This window comes from Dermacentor andersoni, chromosome 3, assembly GCF_023375885.2.
Source record: "Dermacentor andersoni chromosome 3, qqDerAnde1_hic_scaffold, whole genome shotgun sequence".
NCBI classification, from domain to species: domain Eukaryota; kingdom Metazoa; phylum Arthropoda; class Arachnida; order Ixodida; family Ixodidae; genus Dermacentor; species Dermacentor andersoni.
In genome coordinates this window covers 11,558,285-11,581,560 of record NC_092816.1, presented here as the reverse complement: position 1 = coordinate 11,581,560, position 23,276 = coordinate 11,558,285, and the positions used below count along the sequence as shown (strand labels likewise).

General features: G+C 48.0%; 1 protein-coding gene across 2 annotated transcripts in view; it reads right to left on the bottom strand.

Moving 5' to 3' along the window:
• Positions 1–23,276, bottom strand: part of LOC126520922 (neprilysin-1-like) — a 253,446-nt gene that overhangs the window by 109,940 nt on the left and 120,230 nt on the right. The window contains exon 1 of one of the 2 annotated variants that reach the window (XM_055065633.2): positions 23,081–23,251. The exons of the other annotated variant lie outside the window; for it this stretch is intronic. The gene's annotated coding sequence lies outside the window, so the exon portion shown is untranslated. Of the gene's footprint in view, positions 1–23,080; positions 23,252–23,276 lie in introns of those variants that run through there. 2 annotated transcript variants of the gene reach the window in all.

Here is a 23,276-nt window from a genome sequence, read left to right as displayed (position 1 = left end):
GCCGTTTGCGAGTCACTTAGTACGACTTCGCATTGCTGTTCTGCGAGGGCCAGCGCAATCGCTACTTCCTCCGCTATTTCCGAGTGTTTGGTGTATACACTGTATGTGGTTCTGATTTTTGACTCTGCGTCTATGACTACGGTGGTGTATTTTTGGCCGTTCGCATATTCGGCTGCGTCGACAAAGCGCGCGTTTCTCTCCCTGCCGAATGAACGGAGCAGAGCCTCGGCTCTTGCCTTTCTTCTACCTCGGTTGTAATCGGGATGCACGTTTCTTGGGATGGTTGCCACCGTAATGGTCTCTCTGATTTTGTTGGGGATTTGCATTTTCTGGCCGTGCTGGTTGTGGTACGTTATGCCGAGCGTGTTCATAATGTAACTTCCCGTCGTGGTGGTCGACAGGCGTTCGAGCTGCGAGATGCGTTGTGCTTCGGCTATTTCTTCTAGGGTGTTGTACATTGTTAAGAACGGCCCAGCTGAGGTGCAAGTGTTGCCAGCCAGTTGCGACAACGGGCGTCAACGTTTCCTAGAGTGCCGCCGCAAACCTCTAGCCACGGCGTCACTAAATCGCCATTGTGACTGAATGCGTTCGGCGGGCCAACTATTGTTACCGAACCCACCAACGCGGACCTGATCCGCCGCGAGCGGGGGAGTTGCCGCGGGAACGTCGTCGGGGCCCCCTTCCCACGCGCCGACCAAGACGCAGGACAATGGCTGCCCGGGCGCGCTGCGAGGGTCCGCTCCGAGTTCTACGAAATTCGTGTGATGTCGGTTTCGGACTGTGAACCTGTGTGTGTGTGTGTGTGTGTGTAAGCCGTCCCGGGGAGAGGCGGCCTGTTTGCAATGACTGGACGAACGTTTCCGTCCCCTTGGAATCAAGGGGAGGACCGAGTGTTTATAAACCGCTGTTGTACGGCTGTACGACACTCTCTCAAGCAGTCATGTTAGGCTGATGTACTTTTCTAAGCAGTCATGCTAGACTGATGTAGATAGTGTAAATAAACCCATATTCCTCGTTCTCGATGAGAAGCAGTCCTTCCCTTCATCAACGTCCTCAGCGTGGATAAGTTGGACGACGGCATGGGCCAGCTACCTTCTAATTCATGCCCGAGTCCAACCTTGACAACGGATCACGAGCGATGGAACCCCCAATCATAACAATGGAGATGTCTCTCCGCTCTGATGCTGCGAGCAACGCGGAAGCGCCAATGGTGTTGAATATGTCGTTTGGTGTTAGGGTCGACAAGTCATGGCGCGTGCCGAGACGAAGAATGACCGTCCTTTTTCGTCGCGTGGTGTTTAATCAGGGAGACGGGGGCGAAATCTCCTGCGTCAGCAATGTTAGTGATGTAGGTGGTGTTTTCGCGTTCTGTAGAGGTCATTACCTTCGAGCGCACGCCTACTGTAACCGATGAAATTCCTCCGAGAAAGCGCCGAGCCGCCCGAGACGCGTGGCTCGCTGTGGTGACACGGGCGACGCTTCGAGGGCTGCAGGCGCCAGTTGCGTTCGCGGGGTCTTGGAGCAGGGCGGTTGCTGCCCTCCACGAGTGTGGGTGGTGTTCCCGTGCGCTGGCGCTGCAACCAGGACGTGGCGGGGGACGCACGCTGTCTCGTTTCCATCCCTAAGTTTTGTTGCATCCCCCACGTATGCCGTGCGAATGCTTATTTCTGAATGCAGCAACTTTTACAGTGAATAACTTTGTTGACCTCTTATCATTCGAAATGATGACGCAGATAAGGCATCTCGGACGTCAAATAAAGAAGACCGCTGCGTCCCCATTCCTCTCTCAAGCACCAACGCTTAAAGACAACTTCGCATTCTAGTACACACGCTCTCCTTAGCGGAGTGGAATACCGCACATACAAGGCGCAGACTAAACCCTTCTATGCAACTCAGACCTTCGGCCGGACTGCACCGACGCGAAGCGTGTTTTCTGTGTCGGTTGTGGCTTTCACGAAAGCTTTCTCAGCACTAACTGGAAGGGCTGGTAGTCTTGCATGTGATGTTTGCGTATGCGAGGAGAACATTAACCACTTATTGTGCCACTGCCCTCAATTTCAAGCACAAAGATAATCTTTGTCTTGTCCAACACATTCAGGAAACTAGATTATCGTCCTCTGAGTGAACAGGCTAGAGCACCGTCCCCACCGATCATTGGCTCAGAAGGCAATCAAGGCACTTTTGTGCTTCTCGAGAACGCCTGGTTTGCACGAGCGGCGTTGGCTCAACGACAGTCTGTGCACGTATCTATACCCTTCCTCATTCCCTTCGCTCTTTTCCCCTTCTCCCTTTCCCCAGCGTAAGGTAGCCGACCGGACTCTTGACTGGTTAACATCCCTACCTTCCTTATATCCCTCTCCCTCTCTCTCCAGCCGCGATTTCGGGGTGGTTCGTGGGTTACCGCACGTTTATAGCCTTATGAGCAAAACAAGAACAAGGTAAAAGCGGGAGCAAACGTTTCGACAAGTGGACTTGTCGATTGTCGAAACGTTGGTTCCCGCTTTTACCTTGTTCTCGTTTTCCTCACCGTCTTGAATTTCAATCTCCCGCCTTCCCCGTGTTTATAGCTTCACGTGATTGGAAAAAAGACACGGTGCAAGTTAACGAGCCGACGGGATGCGGCATGAGTTGCGATTATGCTGCGCTAAAATTTTTTATTTATGTACATGTATGCCGAAAATGTATTAAACTGCGAACCGATAATGCCCGCCTTGTGTATACTATGAGTATATGACTCTGCTGTTACTTCTGTGAAAGCTAGCAAAATTTAACGAGGGTTGCCGTTGTATTGGGATGGTTATTGGGTATGTCGAAGGTTTGCGCTGTAGATTTATAGGACGGTTGATTTTAAAGCAACAGCTGTGCACTATGGCGTAGCCAAACTAGGTGGGGGTTAACGTTGGGCTGTGAACGCTATTTGTTATAGCGAAGGCTTATTCCAAATAAAAATATGGTGGTTAGGAGGTGTGGTGGATTTTAAACTGATAACCCTCTTGTGGCCCATACACAATGACCGCTGTAGGCGACAACCGTCTGTCCTAACGGCGCGGAGTAAAAAGCTTTCCCGCTTTCAGTGCGATTGCTGCTGCCCGTGTGCGCTGAACCCCGTCATGCTCAACGATGCTGCATATAAGGTACTGCGTTGCGTTGAGGGTGCGCGTAAGCGCAGTAAAAGCAATAAAATTCTGGGTTTTTACGTGTCAGAACCACGATATGATCATGAAGCGTGCCGTAGGGGGGGGGGGGGGGACTCCAGATTAATTTTGACCACCTGGGGTGCTCTGCAGGATGCGCCGAGTTTCTCGTTCACCCGAGTTTTACCCGAGTTTGCCCGACGGCAGTCAGTGAACGGAGATAGCGCAGAACGCGCAAAAGCTACAGGCAAAAAAATATGTAGAGAAAAAGCCGCGTATGACAACGTGAGCGCACCCTGCGCGGCACGCTGCTTCCACGTTTCAAGCGCAGAAGGCTGCACAACGAAACGCGCCAGCGCCGCGTATTGTTATCAGCGGATTATCGCAACTTAGCAATACCGTGACTGTCCCGCTGTCTGTCTTAACACTTGACGTGAACCGCTTGCCACGCCTTTCCCGGGCGCGTCTAGGGCGTGCCTCCTCTTTCGTGCACTATCATTCTTTCCTCCTTCGAATGCGAACAGGGTACATGCGGCGCATTCTTGCGCCTACACTTTCACTCAAACGAATACGTTAAAGTACAACAAATAAAATAACGAACATTTTTATTGCTTTAAGTATCTGTTTTTTTGTTTTCAGTGCTAGAAATTTGTGATGACAAAAGGAGATCGAGCAAATTATTAAATTTTGCACTTCTTGCCGCGAGTGGCGACAGTGAGGCGAAAGCTTAGAAGCAGATACACTGAAGAGGGTCACACACACGAGGGCGTTCATACAGTGATAAGTTGCCTAGGGGCGCTGCAGTACCATTCTCAATAAAGTCAGTCATGATCCATAGAGGGTCATGGCCACTCTTTCTCTATTAGGGGAATAGAAACGCAGCGCCGCGGTACGGCTGTTCATCGCAGGCGCTTCACTAGGCTATTAAGGCCCCCGCTTTAGCAACTAAAAACGACACTACGGCTGTCGTTGCAAAATGGCGGTATGTTATTTTAGAGTCCGTGGTGACGCAGTTCAGTGAAAATGTATCAGTTTATCTTTGTGCGCGAAGCCTCTGCGATACATTGCGAAAAGTGCGTGCTTCCCAGCGACACAATTCATCGCTTGTCATCGCTTGCCCAGTGAAGGTGCCTCTGAGCGCATGTACGCAGTATATGAGTGTGTTGTGCAGTCGAAGGTGCTTGCGGATTATCTCTGCTGGAGCCAGCTGCGATCGCAGATGGATATCGTAACGACACCGCAGCAATCGCATTTGGCAGGTGAGGGCTCTTGTGTGCAGTTATGAAATCAGACTTCGAACGGAGAGAGGTGTTGGAACTGTTGAGTGCGCAGTGCTTGTGATGAAGAAATGCCATTGCACTGGGTCGAGAAGACGAGCGATTCTCGGACGCTGATCGTGTTTACGACGCTGTGGCTCCGTTTCATCACCGATGACAGAGCAGCCATCTCATACGACTGCTGCGATACGCACTCCTCAGCATCGTCGTCCCCCTCGGCGCATCGACGCCTTGCAAGCAGCTACAGTGACGTGCCGACAATTTACTGTGCGCTACGCGCCACAATGCAGGCAATGAAACCGTGTTGTGGGGCCATCTGAGCCCGAGAAGATGTATGCAAAAGCCAGCGACAGTCAACGCTTTGTTTTTGATAGTGGTGCCCAGTACATCACCGATGACAGTGCGTTGTGCGTGCTTTATGTCGGCGGTCAAGATTGTTGATGCCTCTCAGCTCGACACCGCGTCGCTGTTGCCGGAAGATAAGTTGGGCGTGGCCCAACTGTAGTGGGTGCGCGCACAAGAGTTACATGCCTCGCGTGGGGCGTGACCTCTGGTTTTGATTGACAGGCGAACTCGTGCTAAACTCGTACATCGCGAAACCCCCTCCGAGTTCAACTCGGGAACATGGCGGCGGCAGCAGCAGCCTGTGTCAATGCATCCAGCGGCAGCAAGCGTCAGTATGACCGTCCGGACCCGTTCACCTACATGACCTACGGAAAGTTTCAGCGTCATTTTCGCCTGTCGAAGACATCAGTGCGCTTGCTGTGTGACGTGCTAGGCGAAGGCTCTCGTCTGCGGAGACAGTGTGGCGGGCTTCATTCGCTCACCGTCGTAGAGCAAGTCCTCTGTGCCCTCTGTTTCTACGGGACTGGGACTTTTCAGGGAAGCGGCGGCGCCGAGCGTTACATTGGACGCCATCAAACTACTGTTAGCCACTGTGTCAGAGATGTGTCTGACGCGCTTATCGATGCGGCAGTGCGTAAGCGGTGGCTAGCTTTCCCGAATACTGCGGCTGAGCGGGCATATATAAAAGAATGCTTCCTACTTCGTGGGAACATTACGAACGTAGTCGGGTGTGTCGACGGAACGTACGTAGGAATGAATTCGCCTTCAATGTCAGCGTTACTGTGATTAACATTGAAGCAATATTTAGACGCGCCATACTGCCAAATTTGTCACTTCTGTGTAGCCGACTGAAAATTTGTGTTAGCGACATCTCACATGCGGCTGCTTATGATACTGACTTTTTCGCTGGTTGATGACTTTTGTCCGGTTGTTCTACTTGTCTGTCAAGGTGCCTTCCAAATGGCTCACTTTCTTGGGAAAGAGGTTAATTAAGTATAAATAGATAAATGGATATCACAAATTGTGTGAAGTAACCTATGAATGCTAATTTCATAAAGAACTTGGGGTTCTTCATTGGTGAAGTAACTTAGAATGCACAATGCTGAACTTTGGTCATGCGTAATCTATCGGCCGCACTATGAAACAGCGAGGCATTGCACAATTTGTTGCAGCGCGAGATGTGGATGTTGCGCCAAGCCGGTTGTGCCTATGCATTTGTGGCGAAACGAAAATGCATTAAGAATCTTGGTGTGTTGGCTTGCATGAAGAAAATACTTCAGAGTGTTTGCTCTGTTCACTGTCGATGCATGTGCCAGAGGGTCAATGCATCATCTTTTTTTTGGAGGGGGGGGGGGGGGCGGCGTTATTCTGGATTGATAAATCATATATTTTCGTCTCATAATGGGGCTCTAATTCTTAAGCAGTAGAACAATGCACTTCCAATGCTCTGCAGAACTCTCTGTACGGGAAGATGTCATGAAGCACCAAGGCAGAATTACATATCGGGAGAAATGTGGTGCAGCAGAAATATTTGTTTCGGTATAGTTAGGCACCAGGCCTGTGCTGACCAAGTCCTGGTATTCGGGACAATTACTAGTGCGGCGAAGCCGACCCTGAGACGACGCGGTCGGCGTTACTCTATTTGTTTACTTATTTATTTATTTAAAATACCTTACAGGCCCTATGGGGGCATTGTGTAAGGGGGGTTACAATATCAAGGGAAAAAAAGAGTAAACAGCCTTCTACAGTGTAATACGAAAGATACGCCTCAATGCAGGGCTCATCAACATTACTACCGAAAACATTAAAAAGGAACAACTGAATTAATGAAAGGCCACAAAGGTACACTTAAGGAAATAGCACGAGTAAAACTTAACGTAAGGCACTAATACTAGAAAGTAAAATACACGAAAAATGAACATATCAGGGAGTACAATTCTTGAAGGGATATTTAGGGAAACAGACGCAAAAAAAGCAATAATATATACAGGGCATACAAGTGAACACGTGAGGCAGCATAAAATAGCAATTCATAAGAGCGAGATAGCAATGCATCAATATCACAAGAAGTTCGAAGCACATTGCCAAGTGTAAGAAACAAGATAAAGTGATTTGTAAGTGCTATTATGAAAAATGCTCGTGTAGGAGACGACGAAATTTTTCTTGATCTGACTCGGAAGCAATGTGATCAGGCAGATTGTTCCACAAGCGAATGGCCGTAGGAAGCGCGGAAAAGTTAAAGCATGTGTCGTACCGTACATGCGCACAAAACTTAAGTGGTTATTTAATCGGCGAGACGTGTTCGAGGCGATCTGGATATGCAGTGTGGATTGTGTGGCATTATAAACATATTTGTGAAACGAGGATAACAGAGCGATATTACGGTGAAGAACTAAAGGCTGTATGGAATGATCGAGTTTCATTTGCGTTACGCTGGAGTGATGGCTATAATTACGTGAAATGAAGCGGGCAGCTCGGTTCTGGACTGATTCAAGCATGTCGATTAAGTATGTACGATGTGGGGACCAAATGGATGATGCCTACTCGAACTGTGGACGAACAAATGTCTGATAGGCGAATTTGCGGATGTTGGAAGGTGAATTACCCAGATTAGGACGTAGTTAACCCAATGTCCTTGAAGCTATTGCGCAAACGGCTGCAATGTGGTCTGTGCAGGAGAGATTTTCGGTTAGGTGAACACCCAAATATTTATACGATGATGTATGTAACAATTCTTTATTATTGACGTTGTATAAGAAATGTGAGTTGTCACGCTTACGACTAAAAGAAATTCTGACATTTTGATACATTTAAAGCCATTAACCAGGTGTTACACCAATTATGAATTAGGCTAAGGTCATATTGAAGGGCCAGGTGGTCGTCAGTACTGTTAATTGATCTGCAAATAATGCATTCGTCAGCGAAAATACGTAAGCGAGAAGAAACATGGGAAGCATCTTTTAAAAATTGATTGCTGAGCAACGCCTAATTTCTCGTGATTTGCCCTTAAGGCACTTAGGCCCGACAACGGAGTCACGCTATATGTCGAGTGTAGCTTAATTACGCTTTCTGGAATTTTTTTTCCTGGGGCACTTTTGCGGGCTCGCTTAAAATGCATGGGGTGATTTTTAAGATGCCAATTGCAGCACAGCGAAAACGCATCCGCTAGTTGCACTCTAGTGACACACACTGTACGTCTCTCTCTATATGTAGGTCCAGTTTGGTTTTATTCCGCTCGCGGGAATTTTTTTCCTGGGGCACTTTTGCTTGGGGACTCTGCGGCGAAGCAGCTCTACAGGGGCAAAATATTTGTCCATCATTCAATTGATGGGAAAGGGCTCGTCGAACATGTTAAAAATGGACTCGAATATGCAGCTGTGATGTATATTCGCGTCCTGACGTATAAGAAAAGATGATGCTGTCAGATTCTGCAAGAGTGACATCCAAGCATTAAACGCAGCTGCGCGCGCCAGTTTTTTTCAAGTTTCGGCGCATGGTAATATGTCTTATTTGGTATTTAGAAAAATGAGATATTTGGTATTTAGAAAGATTTACTGTTATAAAAATTTTTGACACAAAGGACATCACCAAATACAGCTCTTTTTAGTTGTGTTTACTTGATAGCTCAGTGTGTCGACAATGTCAAACTGAATGTTATCAGTGTAGAAAAAAATTCGAAGAGAAATCTCATGATCTGTAGAATGTGTGACAGAACGAAAAAAAGAGGAACAAAGACTCCATGTGTTACAGCGAAAATGATCAGCTTCGTCTCGTTTAATAAAGCATGCCGTTTTAGTTTTGAACAGTTGGTAAGTACAACTAAACTCATGCGTGCCTCTTAAGTATATGCAACTGTCTCACGTTAAACCCGAAGATTAGGTGCGGAAGATTTGAGAGAATGAAGCCACAATGTGAACTACACGGGGTAAATTGTGATATGGCCAGCTGTGAGCCACACCAATTGCTTACCTGCAGATAAGCAATTTGGTAAGCTTACCACACTTCTCGGACCCCCCGCCTGGTCTGGAATATTTCCCCTCGCAAGGTGTCTGTTGAAATGTCCTCGTACCGCAACAAAACACTCGTGAGACAATCGGTCGGACGCGTCTAACCTGATTCCGGGCGCTTAAATGCTGTCGCACCAAAACGCCTGAAAATACTAAGAAAATATGCAATGAGTTTGTTTCCCCGCAAACTAAGTCACATTGTGAGGAAACAAGCTTCGAGTTTATGGCAGCGTTGGTCTTTGTCCACAATGTTTTATTATTGTGATAGCAATTATATGGACACTTCAGGCGCATTTCCGCCGACGTCATCGGCGTCGTCTTCTCGTCACCATGATTTTTTCTTGTAAAGTCCAAGTGCGATAACATTGCGGCCGGGCGCCGTATGCTGCCGGTGCGAGTGAAAACGCGCGATGTTGAGCCGATGGCTCAATCTCGGAAGTTATGAAAAATCGAGCACTACAACGCCGCAAGCAAGCATGTTTGGGCGTGTATTCTGTGCACTGCACCGACAACTGGCCGCGGTGCACGTGAAGTAACGTTTAACATCGACTCGCCATTCTCGCACTGCACTAAACGTTGAAGAAAGAAATTAAACATTCCCCGTCAACATCACTGCGAATTATCGCCAATCAAAGCAAACAGCACAGAAAGCTTCGCTTACATTGATTCCCACATTGAGTCGGATCCACATAATTTTATTGCGATAGCAATTGTACGCAGACTCCAGGCGCATTTCCGCCATCGTCGTCGACTTGACGTTCCGTATAAAGTGCGGTAACATCGTGGCCGCACCGTCTGTTGTCGATATAACGCAAAACTATTCCAATATCCTCACGTCAAATTTATGTGACCGCCAACGCAAGCATCGGGTGGTGACTCGCAGCGTGGTTTGAGAAGTCCAACGAAATGCCCTCCTCTTTTATAGGAGGTCACTTTTGTTTGCTTTCAAAGCAAATAGCATTACCTTACTTGGCGTGCATTTGTTATCTGATTGGCTGACCAAAAGGCAAGGCGCACGCACAAGTGGAGGCGGTAAGGCGGCGCGGGCTAGCGCAGTGAATATAGGTAACCTGACCAAGAGTGTGGTGGTGCTGGCGTCGGCGATTGGCCTGCTTGTTCTTCCTTAGCTTTCGGCGTCTGGTAGAAAATCGCGGCGGCGTGTAACGGAAAGGTAATAATGCAGCTTAAAGGAATCCTCAGCGAACAAAATTTGGCAGAGTGATGTCGTTAACGTGCCAAAAGGGCTCGATAACGATATACGGCCACGCGAAAAGGCTTATTATAGGCAAATAAATCTATTTTCCCCGGCAGCTCCAACTATCCAGTGCCAGAGCGATCGGCAAACATCCATCTTCTTATGATTTCGGAACGGGACAGTCTCCGGCTATTACGAAAAAAATTCAGTTTTGATCGGCATAATAATGCATCTTTAATACATACACGCCACTTTGACGTGGTGAGTTCTCGCGTTTTCGGAACGTCAGGTGGCAGACAGGCGAAGCGGGCGCAGCCCGAAACCTACTGACCAATTGCGAAGGGCTGATGGTAAAAAGGTGTAGAATCGGAAAATGTTATTTTTCTGTTGCTTGACCACAATGTATATATAATTAGTGTGCACACGCCATATCTGACGAGTAGCTTTCGCGGTTTTGTTTACGTTGCGTGACAGACAAGTGAAGTTGCGCAATCGCGGAGGACTGTTTGCAGAAACAGTTTGGAATAGCTTGACCTTAAAGCATCGCTGGTGTCTTCGTGTGCGATGTGTTCGCGCCTCTTAGTTCGCATTGAATCTAGAAGCAGCGCGAAGGACAATTCGTTCGCTGCTGCCGCTCTCGCTCACGCCAGCGTTTTGACAAGTGTCCGCTCCCATCGAGTGAGATGTGTTCGTGTGTGATTGTGCGCTCGTGACAATGTGCTGGTTAAGTTAGTTAGTAAGCGAATGTTTACAGCAGTTTATGCAGCTGCTAAAACGACCACCCTTACTTTGCACAGAATGAATGAATGAATGAATGAATGAATGAATGAATGAATGAATGGATGAATGGATGAATCGATGAATGAATGAATGGATGAATCGATGAATGAATGAATGGATGAATCGATGAATCGATGAATCGATGAATGAATGAATGAATGAATGAATGAATGAATGAATGAATGAATGAATGGATGGATGGATGGATGGATGGATGGATGGATGGATGGATGGAGCTTTCTTGTACGTCCGGCAAGGTTTAACGCGACCCGGGCTCAGATCTCCCACGGGGGAACGTCAAGGCCCTGCCTCAACGCCGCCTCACGGGCTTGCTGGACTGCCCACGCCTGGATTCCGAGGTCTGAGTTGCACAGAGCGGCGGCCCACCTCGACGACAGGGTCTCCGGAGTAACTGCCATCCCTCCTATAGCTACATTGCACTCCAACAGCATGTGTTTGAGTGTTGCTGGTCCTTCCTGGCACAATTTGCACGTGTCGTCCTGATGCTTATCTGGGAAGATACGTTTTAGACGGAATGGATCAGGGAAGGTGTTCGTCTGGAGTTGTCGCCAGGCGACGGCCTGCCTCCTGTTCAATTTGGGACTCCGCGGTGGGTATATCCTTCTGGCGTTCAAATATGCACTGGTTATGTCGTTGTATCTGGTGAGCCTGTCCCGTTCTGCTCGAGAAGCGTTCGCTATCGTGCGAGAGGCGTTGCCCTGTTCGGCGCGGCGGGTCATGTCTCGCGCCGTCCGGTGCGCCGTCTCGTTTAGGTTCGGGAGCGCGTCGCCCTCCGTGGTGACGTGCGCGGGGAACCATATGATCCTCGAGCTCGCGGTTTTGGATCTGCCCGCTTTGGCCAGAATGGACAGGGCTTCCTTGGAAATTCGACCTTTGGCATAACTCTTTACTGCCGTTTGCGAGTCACTTAGTACGACTTCGCATTGCTGTTCTGCGAGGGCCAGCGCAATCGCTACTTCCTCCGCTATTTCCGAGTGTTTGGTGTATACACTGTATGTGGTTCTGATTTTTGACTCTGCGTCTATGACTACGGTGGTGTATTTTTGGCCGTTCGCATATTCGGCTGCGTCGACAAAGCGCGCGTTTCTCTCCCTGCCGAATGAACGGAGCAGAGCCTCGGCTCTTGCCTTTCTTCTACCTCGGTTGTAATCGGGATGCACGTTTCTTGGGATGGTTGCCACCGTAATGGTCTCTCTGATTTTGTTGGGGATTTGCATTTTCTGGCCGTGCTGGTTGTGGTACGTTATGCCGAGCGTGTTCATAATGTAACTTCCCGTCGTGGTGGTCGACAGGCGTTCGAGCTGCGAGATGCGTTGTGCTTCGGCTATTTCTTCTAGGGTGTTGTACATTGTTAAGAACGGCCCAGCTGAGGTGCAAGTGTTGCCAGCCAGTTGCGACAACGGGCGTCAACGTTTCCTAGAGTGCCGCCGCAAACCTCTAGCCACGGCGTCACTAAATCGCCATTGTGACTGAATGCGTTCGGCGGGCCAACTATTGTTACCGAACCCACCAACGCGGACCTGATCCGCCGCGAGCGGGGGAGTTGCCGCGGGAACGTCGTCGGGGCCCCCTTCCCACGCGCCGACCAAGACGCAGGACAATGGCTGCCCGGGCGCGCTGCGAGGGTCCGCTCCGAGTTCTACGAAATTCGTGTGATGTCGGTTTCGGACTGTGAACCTGTGTGTGTGTGTGTGTGTGTGTAAGCCGTCCCGGGGAGAGGCGGCCTGTTTGCAATGACTGGACGAACGTTTCCGTCCCCTTGGAATCAAGGGGAGGACCGAGTGTTTATAAACCGCTGTTGTACGGCTGTACGACACTCTCTCAAGCAGTCATGTTAGGCTGATGTACTTTTCTAAGCAGTCATGCTAGACTGATGTAGATAGTGTAAATAAACCCATATTCCTCGTTCTCGATGAGAAGCAGTCCTTCCCTTCATCAACGTCCTCAGCGTGGATAAGTTGGACGACGGCATGGGCCAGCTACCTTCTAATTCATGCCCGAGTCCAACCTTGACAACGGATCACGAGCGATGGAACCCCCAATCATAACAATGGAGATGTCTCTCCGCTCTGATGCTGCGAGCAACGCGGAAGCGCCAATGGTGTTGAATATGTCGTTTGGTGTTAGGGTCGACAAGTCATGGCGCGTGCCGAGACGAAGAATGACCGTCCTTTTTCGTCGCGTGGTGTTTAATCAGGGAGACGGGGGCGAAATCTCCTGCGTCAGCAATGTTAGTGATGTAGGTGGTGTTTTCGCGTTCTGTAGAGGTCATTACCTTCGAGCGCACGCCTACTGTAACCGATGAAATTCCTCCGAGAAAGCGCCGAGCCGCCCGAGACGCGTGGCTCGCTGTGGTGACACGGGCGACGCTTCGAGGGCTGCAGGCGCCAGTTGCGTTCGCGGGGTCTTGGAGCAGGGCGGTTGCTGCCCTCCACGAGTGTGGGTGGTGTTCCCGTGCGCTGGCGCTGCAACCAGGACGTGGCGGGGGACGCACGCTGTCTCGTTTCCATCCCTAAGTTTTGTTGCATCCCCCACGTATGCCGTGCGAATGCTTATTTCTGAATGCAGCAACTTTTACAGTGAATAACTTTGTTGACCTCTTATCATTCGAAATGATGACGCAGATAAGGCATCTCGGACGTCAAATAAAGAAGACCGCTGCGTCCCCATTCCTCTCTCAAGCACCAACGCTTAAAGACAACTTCGCATTCTAGTACACACGCTCTCCTTAGCGGAGTGGAATACCGCACATACAAGGCGCAGACTAAACCCTTCTATGCAACTCAGACCTTCGGCCGGACTGCACCGACGCGAAGCGTGTTTTCTGTGTCGGTTGTGGCTTTCACGAAAGCTTTCTCAGCACTAACTGGAAGGGCTGGTAGTCTTGCATGTGATGTTTGCGTATGCGAGGAGAACATTAACCACTTATTGTGCCACTGCCCTCAATTTCAAGCACAAAGATAATCTTTGTCTTGTCCAACACATTCAGGAAACTAGATTATCGTCCTCTGAGTGAACAGGCTAGAGCACCGTCCCCACCGATCATTGGCTCAGAAGGCAATCAAGGCACTTTTGTGCTTCTCGAGAACGCCTGGTTTGCACGAGCGGCGTTGGCTCAACGACAGTCTGTGCACGTATCTATACCCTTCCTCATTCCCTTCGCTCTTTTCCCCTTCTCCCTTTCCCCAGCGTAAGGTAGCCGACCGGACTCTTGACTGGTTAACATCCCTACCTTCCTTATATCCCTCTCCCTCTCTCTCCAGCCGCGATTTCGGGGTGGTTCGTGGGTTACCGCACGTTTATAGCCTTATGAGCAAAACAAGAACAAGGTAAAAGCGGGAGCAAACGTTTCGACAAGTGGACTTGTCGATTGTCGAAACGTTGGTTCCCGCTTTTACCTTGTTCTCGTTTTCCTCACCGTCTTGAATTTCAATCTCCCGCCTTCCCCGTGTTTATAGCTTCACGTGATTGGAAAAAAGACACGGTGCAAGTTAACGAGCCGACGGGATGCGGCATGAGTTGCGATTATGCTGCGCTAAAATTTTTTATTTATGTACATGTATGCCGAAAATGTATTAAACTGCGAACCGATAATGCCCGCCTTGTGTATACTATGAGTATATGACTCTGCTGTTACTTCTGTGAAAGCTAGCAAAATTTAACGAGGGTTGCCGTTGTATTGGGATGGTTATTGGGTATGTCGAAGGTTTGCGCTGTAGATTTATAGGACGGTTGATTTTAAAGCAACAGCTGTGCACTATGGCGTAGCCAAACTAGGTGGGGGTTAACGTTGGGCTGTGAACGCTATTTGTTATAGCGAAGGCTTATTCCAAATAAAAATATGGTGGTTAGGAGGTGTGGTGGATTTTAAACTGATAACCCTCTTGTGGCCCATACACAATGACCGCTGTAGGCGACAACCGTCTGTCCTAACGGCGCGGAGTAAAAAGCTTTCCCGCTTTCAGTGCGATTGCTGCTGCCCGTGTGCGCTGAACCCCGTCATGCTCAACGATGCTGCATATAAGGTACTGCGTTGCGTTGAGGGTGCGCGTAAGCGCAGTAAAAGCAATAAAATTCTGGGTTTTTACGTGTCAGAACCACGATATGATCATGAAGCGTGCCGTAGGGGGGGGGGGGGGGGGGGGACTCCAGATTAATTTTGACCACCTGGGGTGCTCTGCAGGATGCGCCGAGTTTCTCGTTCACCCGAGTTTTACCCGAGTTTGCCCGACGGCAGTCAGTGAACGGAGATAGCGCAGAACGCGCAAAAGCTACAGGCAAAAAAATATGTAGAGAAAAAGCCGCGTATGACAACGTGAGCGCACCCTGCGCGGCACGCTGCTTCCACGTTTCAAGCGCAGAAGGCTGCACAACGAAACGCGCCAGCGCCGCGTATTGTTATCAGCGGATTATCGCAACTTAGCAATACCGTGACTGTCCCGCTGTCTGTCTGCACACTTGACGTGAACCGCTTGCCACGCCTTTCCCGGGCGCGTCTAGGGCGTGCCTCCTCTTTCGTGCACTATCATTCTTTCCTCCTTCGAATGCGAACAGGGTACATGCGGCGCATTCTTGCGCCTACACTTTCACTCAAACGAATACGTTAAAGTACAACAAATAAAATAACGAACATTTTTATTGCTTTAAGTATCTGTTTTTTTGTTTTCAGTGCTAGAAATTTGTGATGACAAAAGGAGATCGAGCAAATTATTAAATTTTGCACTTCTTGCCGCGAGTGGCGACAGTGAGGCGAAAGCTTAGAAGCAGATACACTGAAGAGGGTCACACACACGAGGGCGTTCATACAGTGATAAGTTGCCTAGGGGCGCTGCAGTACCATTCTCAATAAAGTCAGTCATGATCCATAGAGGGTCATGGCCACTCTTTCTCTATTAGGGGAATAGAAACGCAGCGCCGCGGTACGGCTGTTCATCGCAGGCGCTTCACTAGGCTATTAAGGCCCCCGCTTTAGCAACTAAAAACGACACTACGGCTGTCGTTGCAAAATGGCGGTATGTTATTTTAGAGTCCGTGGTGACGCAGTTCAGTGAAAATGTATCAGTTTATCTTTGTGCGCGAAGCCTCTGCGATACATTGCGAAAAGTGCGTGCTTCCCAGCGACACAATTCATCGCTTGTCATCGCTTGCCCAGTGAAGGTGCCTCTGAGCGCATGTACGCAGTATATGAGTGTGTTGTGCAGTCGAAGGTGCTTGCGGATTATCTCTGCTGGAGCCAGCTGCGATCGCAGATGGATATCGTAACGACACCGCAGCAATCGCATTTGGCAGGTGAGGGCTCTTGTGTGCAGTTATGAAATCAGACTTCGAACGGAGAGAGGTGTTGGAACTGTTGAGTGCGCAGTGCTTGTGATGAAGAAATGCCATTGCACTGGGTCGAGAAGACGAGCGATTCTCGGACGCTGATCGTGTTTACGACGCTGTGGCTCCGTTTCATCACCGATGACAGAGCAGCCATCTCATACGACTGCTGCGATACGCACTCCTCAGCATCGTCGTCCCCCTCGGCGCATCGACGCCTTGCAAGCAGCTACAGTGACGTGCCGACAATTTACTGTGCGCTACGCGCCACAATGCAGGCAATGAAACCGTGTTGTGGGGCCATCTGAGCCCGAGAAGATGTATGCAAAAGCCAGCGACAGTCAACGCTTTGTTTTTGATAGTGGTGCCCAGTACATCACCGATGACAGTGCGTTGTGCGTGCTTTATGTCGGCGGTCAAGATTGTTGATGCCTCTCAGCTCGACACCGCGTCGCTGTTGCCGGAAGATAAGTTGGGCGTGGCCCAACTGTAGTGGGTGCGCGCACAAGAGTTACATGCCTCGCGTGGGGCGTGACCTCTGGTTTTGATTGACAGGCGAACTCGTGCTAAACTCGTACATCGCGAAACCCCCTCCGAGTTCAACTCGGGAACATGGCGGCGGCAGCAGCAGCCTGTGTCAATGCATCCAGCGGCAGCAAGCGTCAGTATGACCGTCCGGACCCGTTCACCTACATGACCTACGGAAAGTTTCAGCGTCATTTTCGCCTGTCGAAGACATCAGTGCGCTTGCTGTGTGACGTGCTAGGCGAAGGCTCTCGTCTGCGGAGACAGTGTGGCGGGCTTCATTCGCTCACCGTCGTAGAGCAAGTCCTCTGTGCCCTCTGTTTCTACGGGACTGGGACTTTTCAGGGAAGCGGCGGCGCCGAGCGTTACATTGGACGCCATCAAACTACTGTTAGCCACTGTGTCAGAGATGTGTCTGACGCGCTTATCGATGCGGCAGTGCGTAAGCGGTGGCTAGCTTTCCCGAATACTGCGGCTGAGCGGGCATATATAAAAGAATGCTTCCTACTTCGTGGGAACATTACGAACGTAGTCGGGTGTGTCGACGGAACGTACGTAGGAATGAATTCGCCTTCAATGTCAGCGTTACTGTGATTAACATTGAAGCAATATTTAGACGCGCCATACTGCCAAATTTGTCACTTCTGTGTAGCCGACTGAAAATTTGTGTTAGCGACATCTCACATGCGGCTGCTTATGATACTGACTTTTTCGCTGGTTGATGACTTTTGTCCGGTTGTTCTACTTGTCTGTCAAGGTGCCTTCCAAATGGCTCACTTTCTTGGGAAAGAGGTTAATTAAGTATAAATAGATAAATGGATATCACAAATTGTGTGAAGTAACCTATGAATGCTAATTTCATAAAGAACTTGGGGTTCTTCATTGGTGAAATAACTTAGAATGCACAATGCTGAACTTTGGTCATGCGTAATCTATCGGCCGCACTATGAAACAGCGAGGCATTGCACAATTTGTTGCAGCGCGAGATGTGGATGTTGCGCCAAGCCGGTTGTGCCTATGCATTTGTGGCGAAACGAAAATGCATTAAGAATCTTGGTGTGTTGGCTTGCATGAAGAAAATACTTCAGAGTGTTTGCTCTGTTCACTGTCGATGCATGTGCCAGAGGGTCAATGCATCATCTTTTTTTTGGAGGGGGGGGGGGGGGCGGCGTTATTCTGGATTGATAAATCATATATTTTCGTCTCATAATGGGGCTCTAATTCTTAAGCAGTAGAACAATGCACTTCCAATGCTCTGCAGAACTCTCTGTACGGGAAGATGTCATGAAGCACCAAGGCAGAATTACATATCGGGAGAAATGTGGTGCAGATGCCAATGAAAAGTGGGTCTTTAACCCACCATGATAAAAATAAATATTGAAGAGCATATAGACCGTTTGTACAGCTTTAGAGCAATGATTACACAAAATGTGATATGCTGAAATGAGTAAACACTTGCCACAATGCCAAAGTAGGATGAGCGACATGCAGCATATATTGGCATTGAACATGTCTCGTAACCGTTATTTTTATTGTAAGCCCTCTCTGTCACACCTTTCCCTCCGGCACTCCCTTTACTGAAACGTGGCACTGTCTTTCCGTTGGTGTCGTGATGGTAATGGTAACGGCAGCAGCAAGGCTGGTTAATGCTTGCCCCTTTGATTCGTGTGAGTTTAGTGGTAAAAAATATGGCACGTGCATACATACACCTGTGCTGCAAAATTTAACACTTGTGATTTTTTGGAGAGCTAATTTGTGTTGGGGTATTTCAAAGATGTGCGACATTGTGGCCTAATAACTAGAGCATTGGTGAGGTTGAAGACTGGGTGTATTGGTATAGAAGCTTGAAATTGAATTGCACAACAATTCGACGGGACACAAAGAGAAATACAGACAGCAGAATGCTCTGCTGTATGTGTTACTCTTCGTGTGCCGTTGAATTGTTGTGCGATGCAAGTTCAAATAGAGCATTGGGCTTCTTTGGTGCAGGACCGAGGAAGTGTGAGCTATTCGACAATATGCCAGTGCCTTGCCACACAATTATGGAAGTCGGAAGGTTTGCAAACAAAGCTTTGCTTTCACATCCACCTGCTCATGTAATACAAGCACTGATTGAAAGAAGCATCATACAAAAATAATGGTAAAATCAATGGCCTGTGAAAAGTGTAATTTGTATATTTACACTGTTGACAGAATAGGTGCCATACCGGCCTCAAAATTGTACTGGACAGAGCAGTTTGTTTCCTATGTGAAGCACAACCTTCCATTACATGCTGTGCAGATAACCAAGTTCAGTTTGTTTTGACGTGCTACAGAACATTCACTGTAATCTGTTTTTGATTCTAAAGAAATGCCAAACACCACCTCTTTTTCAAGGATGTCATGGGAATATTTGGCGAGACCTTTTTACAGCCCCTCATAATGGAAGTGTGGCCAGCCAGCTTTGCTTGGATGCCTTTATAGATTTCTGCTCCTGATCATTGTGTGCTATCAAGTTGCAGAAGTCTATGCAACTGGTGCAAGGCATTACATGTTTCTCTAGTCGGATACAACTTTAGGAGGCTGCGGAATCTGCACTTTAAGGCAAGTGAACACAAGCCTGCACCAATGGGCACGCACTCTAGACTGACATCGTGCCGCCAGACAGACTAATACCTGCTCGTTGGAAAGGGACTATTTCTTTAGACATGGAGGCAATCGACTGCTGCACTTTGGTCATCTGGGCGGGGCCTCTCCTGTCTTCTGAAGCTTTATCCGACTCTAAAGGATGCTGCTTTTCATACTACACGAAAGGACAAAGTGTACAATTATTTGGCCTATGAAATAGATACACGAGAAGTGTGCTATGCAAGGGCTTAAGATGTGTGAAAATTAGTACATGCAATTATAAGACAATGTTAACGAATATGTGGTATCGAACATGTATGTAACGGCACATTTGAATCGGGGAGTGTTGCAGTCATATGCACAGTCTATAGGTGATAGCATGATTAAACTCCTGCTGTTTCCTGTCTTCATTGTGAATTATGCACACCGTTCATCTTGTGGCTAATCAACACGCACTGTATTCTTGCACATAGAAAGAACAAACAGCACAATGACGTGTATGCTGCATTAGTGTATTTTTTATTTACATGGTCAAAGAGTGGCACAGGTTGTCTTACGTTTTTGCCTATTTTGAAGGGACACCAAGTGCATGTTACAAGTCTCCTAACATGCACAGCACAATGTTTACTGCAATAATTTTATTCATCTTCTTGAATAATAAACAAAATATTAAACTGAAAGCTCCTTTATAAGGTGCCTTCTGTGAGCTCGACAGGAGAGCAGTGAGGGCACCGATACTACTGTTGCAGAGCAGCCCTCTGGACCTCTGCCACACACTCAAGAGCACGTGCCTGGCGCTCGCCTACTGCCACCAGGCGGTTGAGTGCCTCGAGCAGCAGAATGTTTTGCTGCAAAAAAAGTGTATTGGAATGAATCAGCCGCATACAAACCATTATTTACGAAGAAAAATGCTCGTTGCACTATTAGTACCAAGTGCCATTAACTGTGGAAGCCTTTAGTGTAGTATGCATAATAAAACAATGTGAAGGGACAACGTTGCTTTATTTTTCATAACTGGGGTTTTCTTTTTCAGAGCCAATTGTCATGTTGATTAGTGTGCCAGCAGCTGAGGTGCCCCCCACCTTCATGAGTCTCTACTGTCAGCATCACAAACCTATTTTTCTTCGCTGCAAAACAAATGCTTCACCCTACAATCCCGTCTTATACGAGCTGATTGCATCGTATGCCTACAAACATATTTTTTATCCCATTACGCAATGTTCTACCATACTCGGCTGTAGTTCTCTCTCCTTGACGTCTATTCTGTCACTCTTATGTAATCACCTGTTATGAATTGGCAACAAGTGATCGAATACGTGCATGGCCTGCCTGCCGATTCCATTTTTTTTCTTAATCTCGACTAGCATATCTGTTGCCACGGTTTACTACGCCACTGTCTTCCTGCCTTAATGCTATCTCCAACAATTTTTCTTACATCGCTTTCTGCACAGTCCTTGACATCTCAAGTTTCTTTGTTAACCTCGAGGTTTATGTCCCTTATTGCATAACCGGTAGAATGCAATGATTCTAAACTTTTTTCAAGGATATCGGTAACGTGGCGATCACGATTCGGTAATGCTTTCCATGTGCTGTTCAACCAGTGAAATTTTTGTATAAGTTTCCTGCTTTATATCAGTACCTGCTATTGATATTTCACCTGGATAAAGATACTCTTCCATAAATTTTGCGGGCTTGATGTCACTCATGAATTTCTGTTATCTCGCGAAGTTAGTGAAGGTTACCTTCATCTTTTCCATATTTTCGCTGGCCCGCTTGCATGTAAAAGCACGAACGCTCATTGGTTCTCACTGCCTTTTTTTAAGCTGCTGGACATTCAGTTCGTTACTACGAAAGTGACTTAATCCGTGCACTCTTATTATGCTAAATATGAAACAGTAGAAATATACTTATCTGCAGTTTGTCGATGTCTCCTTCACTGTGTTGGTAGCGAGATCCATCGTCGGTACCACCTCCTTGTCGCATCGTAGCTATATAGGCTGTCTTCCTTTTTTACACACTATGTAATGTTCGTGACGCTCGCAGTCACGCAGAGTGGATGAACTCGAAGAAGCAGCACCGGACAAGTTTCTTCAGCACGGCGCCGTGAACAGTAGGTGCGCGTTGCGATATGTAAAATCGCCGAAGCTATTGGCAGTCTTACGGTGTGCCCGGAAAGATTGCTGACGGAGGAACAGAACTATCCAAGAAATAGTGGTCATTGTCGAGCCTGATCACCACGTCGCGCACTGCAAGCTCGTTGTACGAGTTTGTTTACACTGGGCCTCTTCGATGTTTAGCCGCCATGCTCGCCCGGTGAATGGATGTGATGACGCCACCACAGCGTTCCCTCGTGGTATAATGCGAAGCACACTAAATTACAAATTAGTCTAATGCATATTCAGTGTACATGTTGTACGCTTTAAAATGCTTCTATACCACGTTAAAGTAACTAATAATATTGAACTAAATGCATTTGTTTTATAACTTGCTTGTGCTTGTAATGCACTCGGTGGAACGACAAACAAGTGAAAGAAGGCACGACCATGCACCGACGATATGATCACGTGAGCCCCAGTTTGTCGACCGCCCAGAAGGCAACGCCCAAGGAATGATAGCCAGCCAGAGTGAATCTAGATAAACCAATGAAACTGGAGGCTTGTCGAAAGATAAACTGTGTCTCGGTACCATTCGTGCTTTCATCTTGGGGTGTCGCCAGAGCTCGTGAAGATCCCGAGTTTCGCCAAACTCGGCGCATCCTGCATAGCACCCCTGGAGTTCTTTAACGTGCACCCAATACCATGGGTGTTTTTGCATTTCGCCTCCACCGAAATGCGGCCGCCGCGGTCAGGATTCGATCCCGCAACTTCGGGCTTTGCAGCGCAGCACAAAAGACACTAAGCCACCACGGCGGGTTCCGCAGTAAAAGCGAGAACGCTGCTGTAAACGAAAGGAACGTGTCGATGTTCTTTACATAAAACAAAGCAAGGCACAATGACTGTGCGAAAGAAAATCATTTTGCTCGTAATCTTAAAATTTTGCTGAGCTGCTCAGTGGCTGTTTTGTATTCTTACTGTTTCTAGCGTTAACAGAGGCGTCTCTTCGGCTCGTGGAAACATAGCTAACTACGGAGGAATAAAGGCCGTGTCTTAGCTGATTGAATAACCATTTACCTGGATTTAACGTTACCTAGCTTCCGAGGCCATAAGCGAAGGTGAAATTAGCAAAATTAGTTCAAACTGTCCATCGTGTGGTTGCCGACGCATGAAGCTGGTATTCTGATGGTTTATTCTGCATTTTATTGGCAAAAAAATAACTTCAGAACTTTGCATTCAAGCTGGCTGAACATTTTCACACTGGTGCCCTGGCGTACACGACATCAGCCCCACCCGTATAGATACCTCATCATGCTGTGGATTTCCCAGGCTTTGAGACGGCCAAAAAGCCCACACACCCTGCACGAAAAACAATTGCTTGACTTGTATTGCTCAGAATCAAATATCGGTAGTTTTCGTTCACTAATTTTAACTTCGTAAATCTGCACAGGGGGCAATGGGGGATGTGTAGTCGAGGGCACGGAATATTCTTGATCGTCTAGAGTTTCTTTTTACGTTCATTAGAACGTAAATATATGCGTTCCTATAGTTTGTATTAAAAGAAAACGGGCTGGAATAGCTGGGTTTCACCCACGACCTCCTACCATTTTAAAGCAGCGGACCATCATAGCTACTGAGACAACGTGGTGGTATTCGCGGGTTTTAACTTGGTCGTGTACATCAACCTACATTCGTTTCCGTCACGATTTCCCCAATACTTAGCAAAGAGACAAGGGCGTGCTGCATGGCGTACCATCCGCATAAGGAAATAACTTACTTCGGATGTCGTCCTTGAAGGTGAGCTTGCGAGAAGAACGGAACTATTCCATGTTGTTCAAACTAATGCGTCTTACTTGAAGTCCTTCAGTGAAGCAGGTCATTGAACGTGACCAGTTTGATGTTAACTTCTACCTTTACTCCTGTCGTTTACGAAGTCCCCAGAAAAGGCACTAAGCGTATGCACGTCACCTATC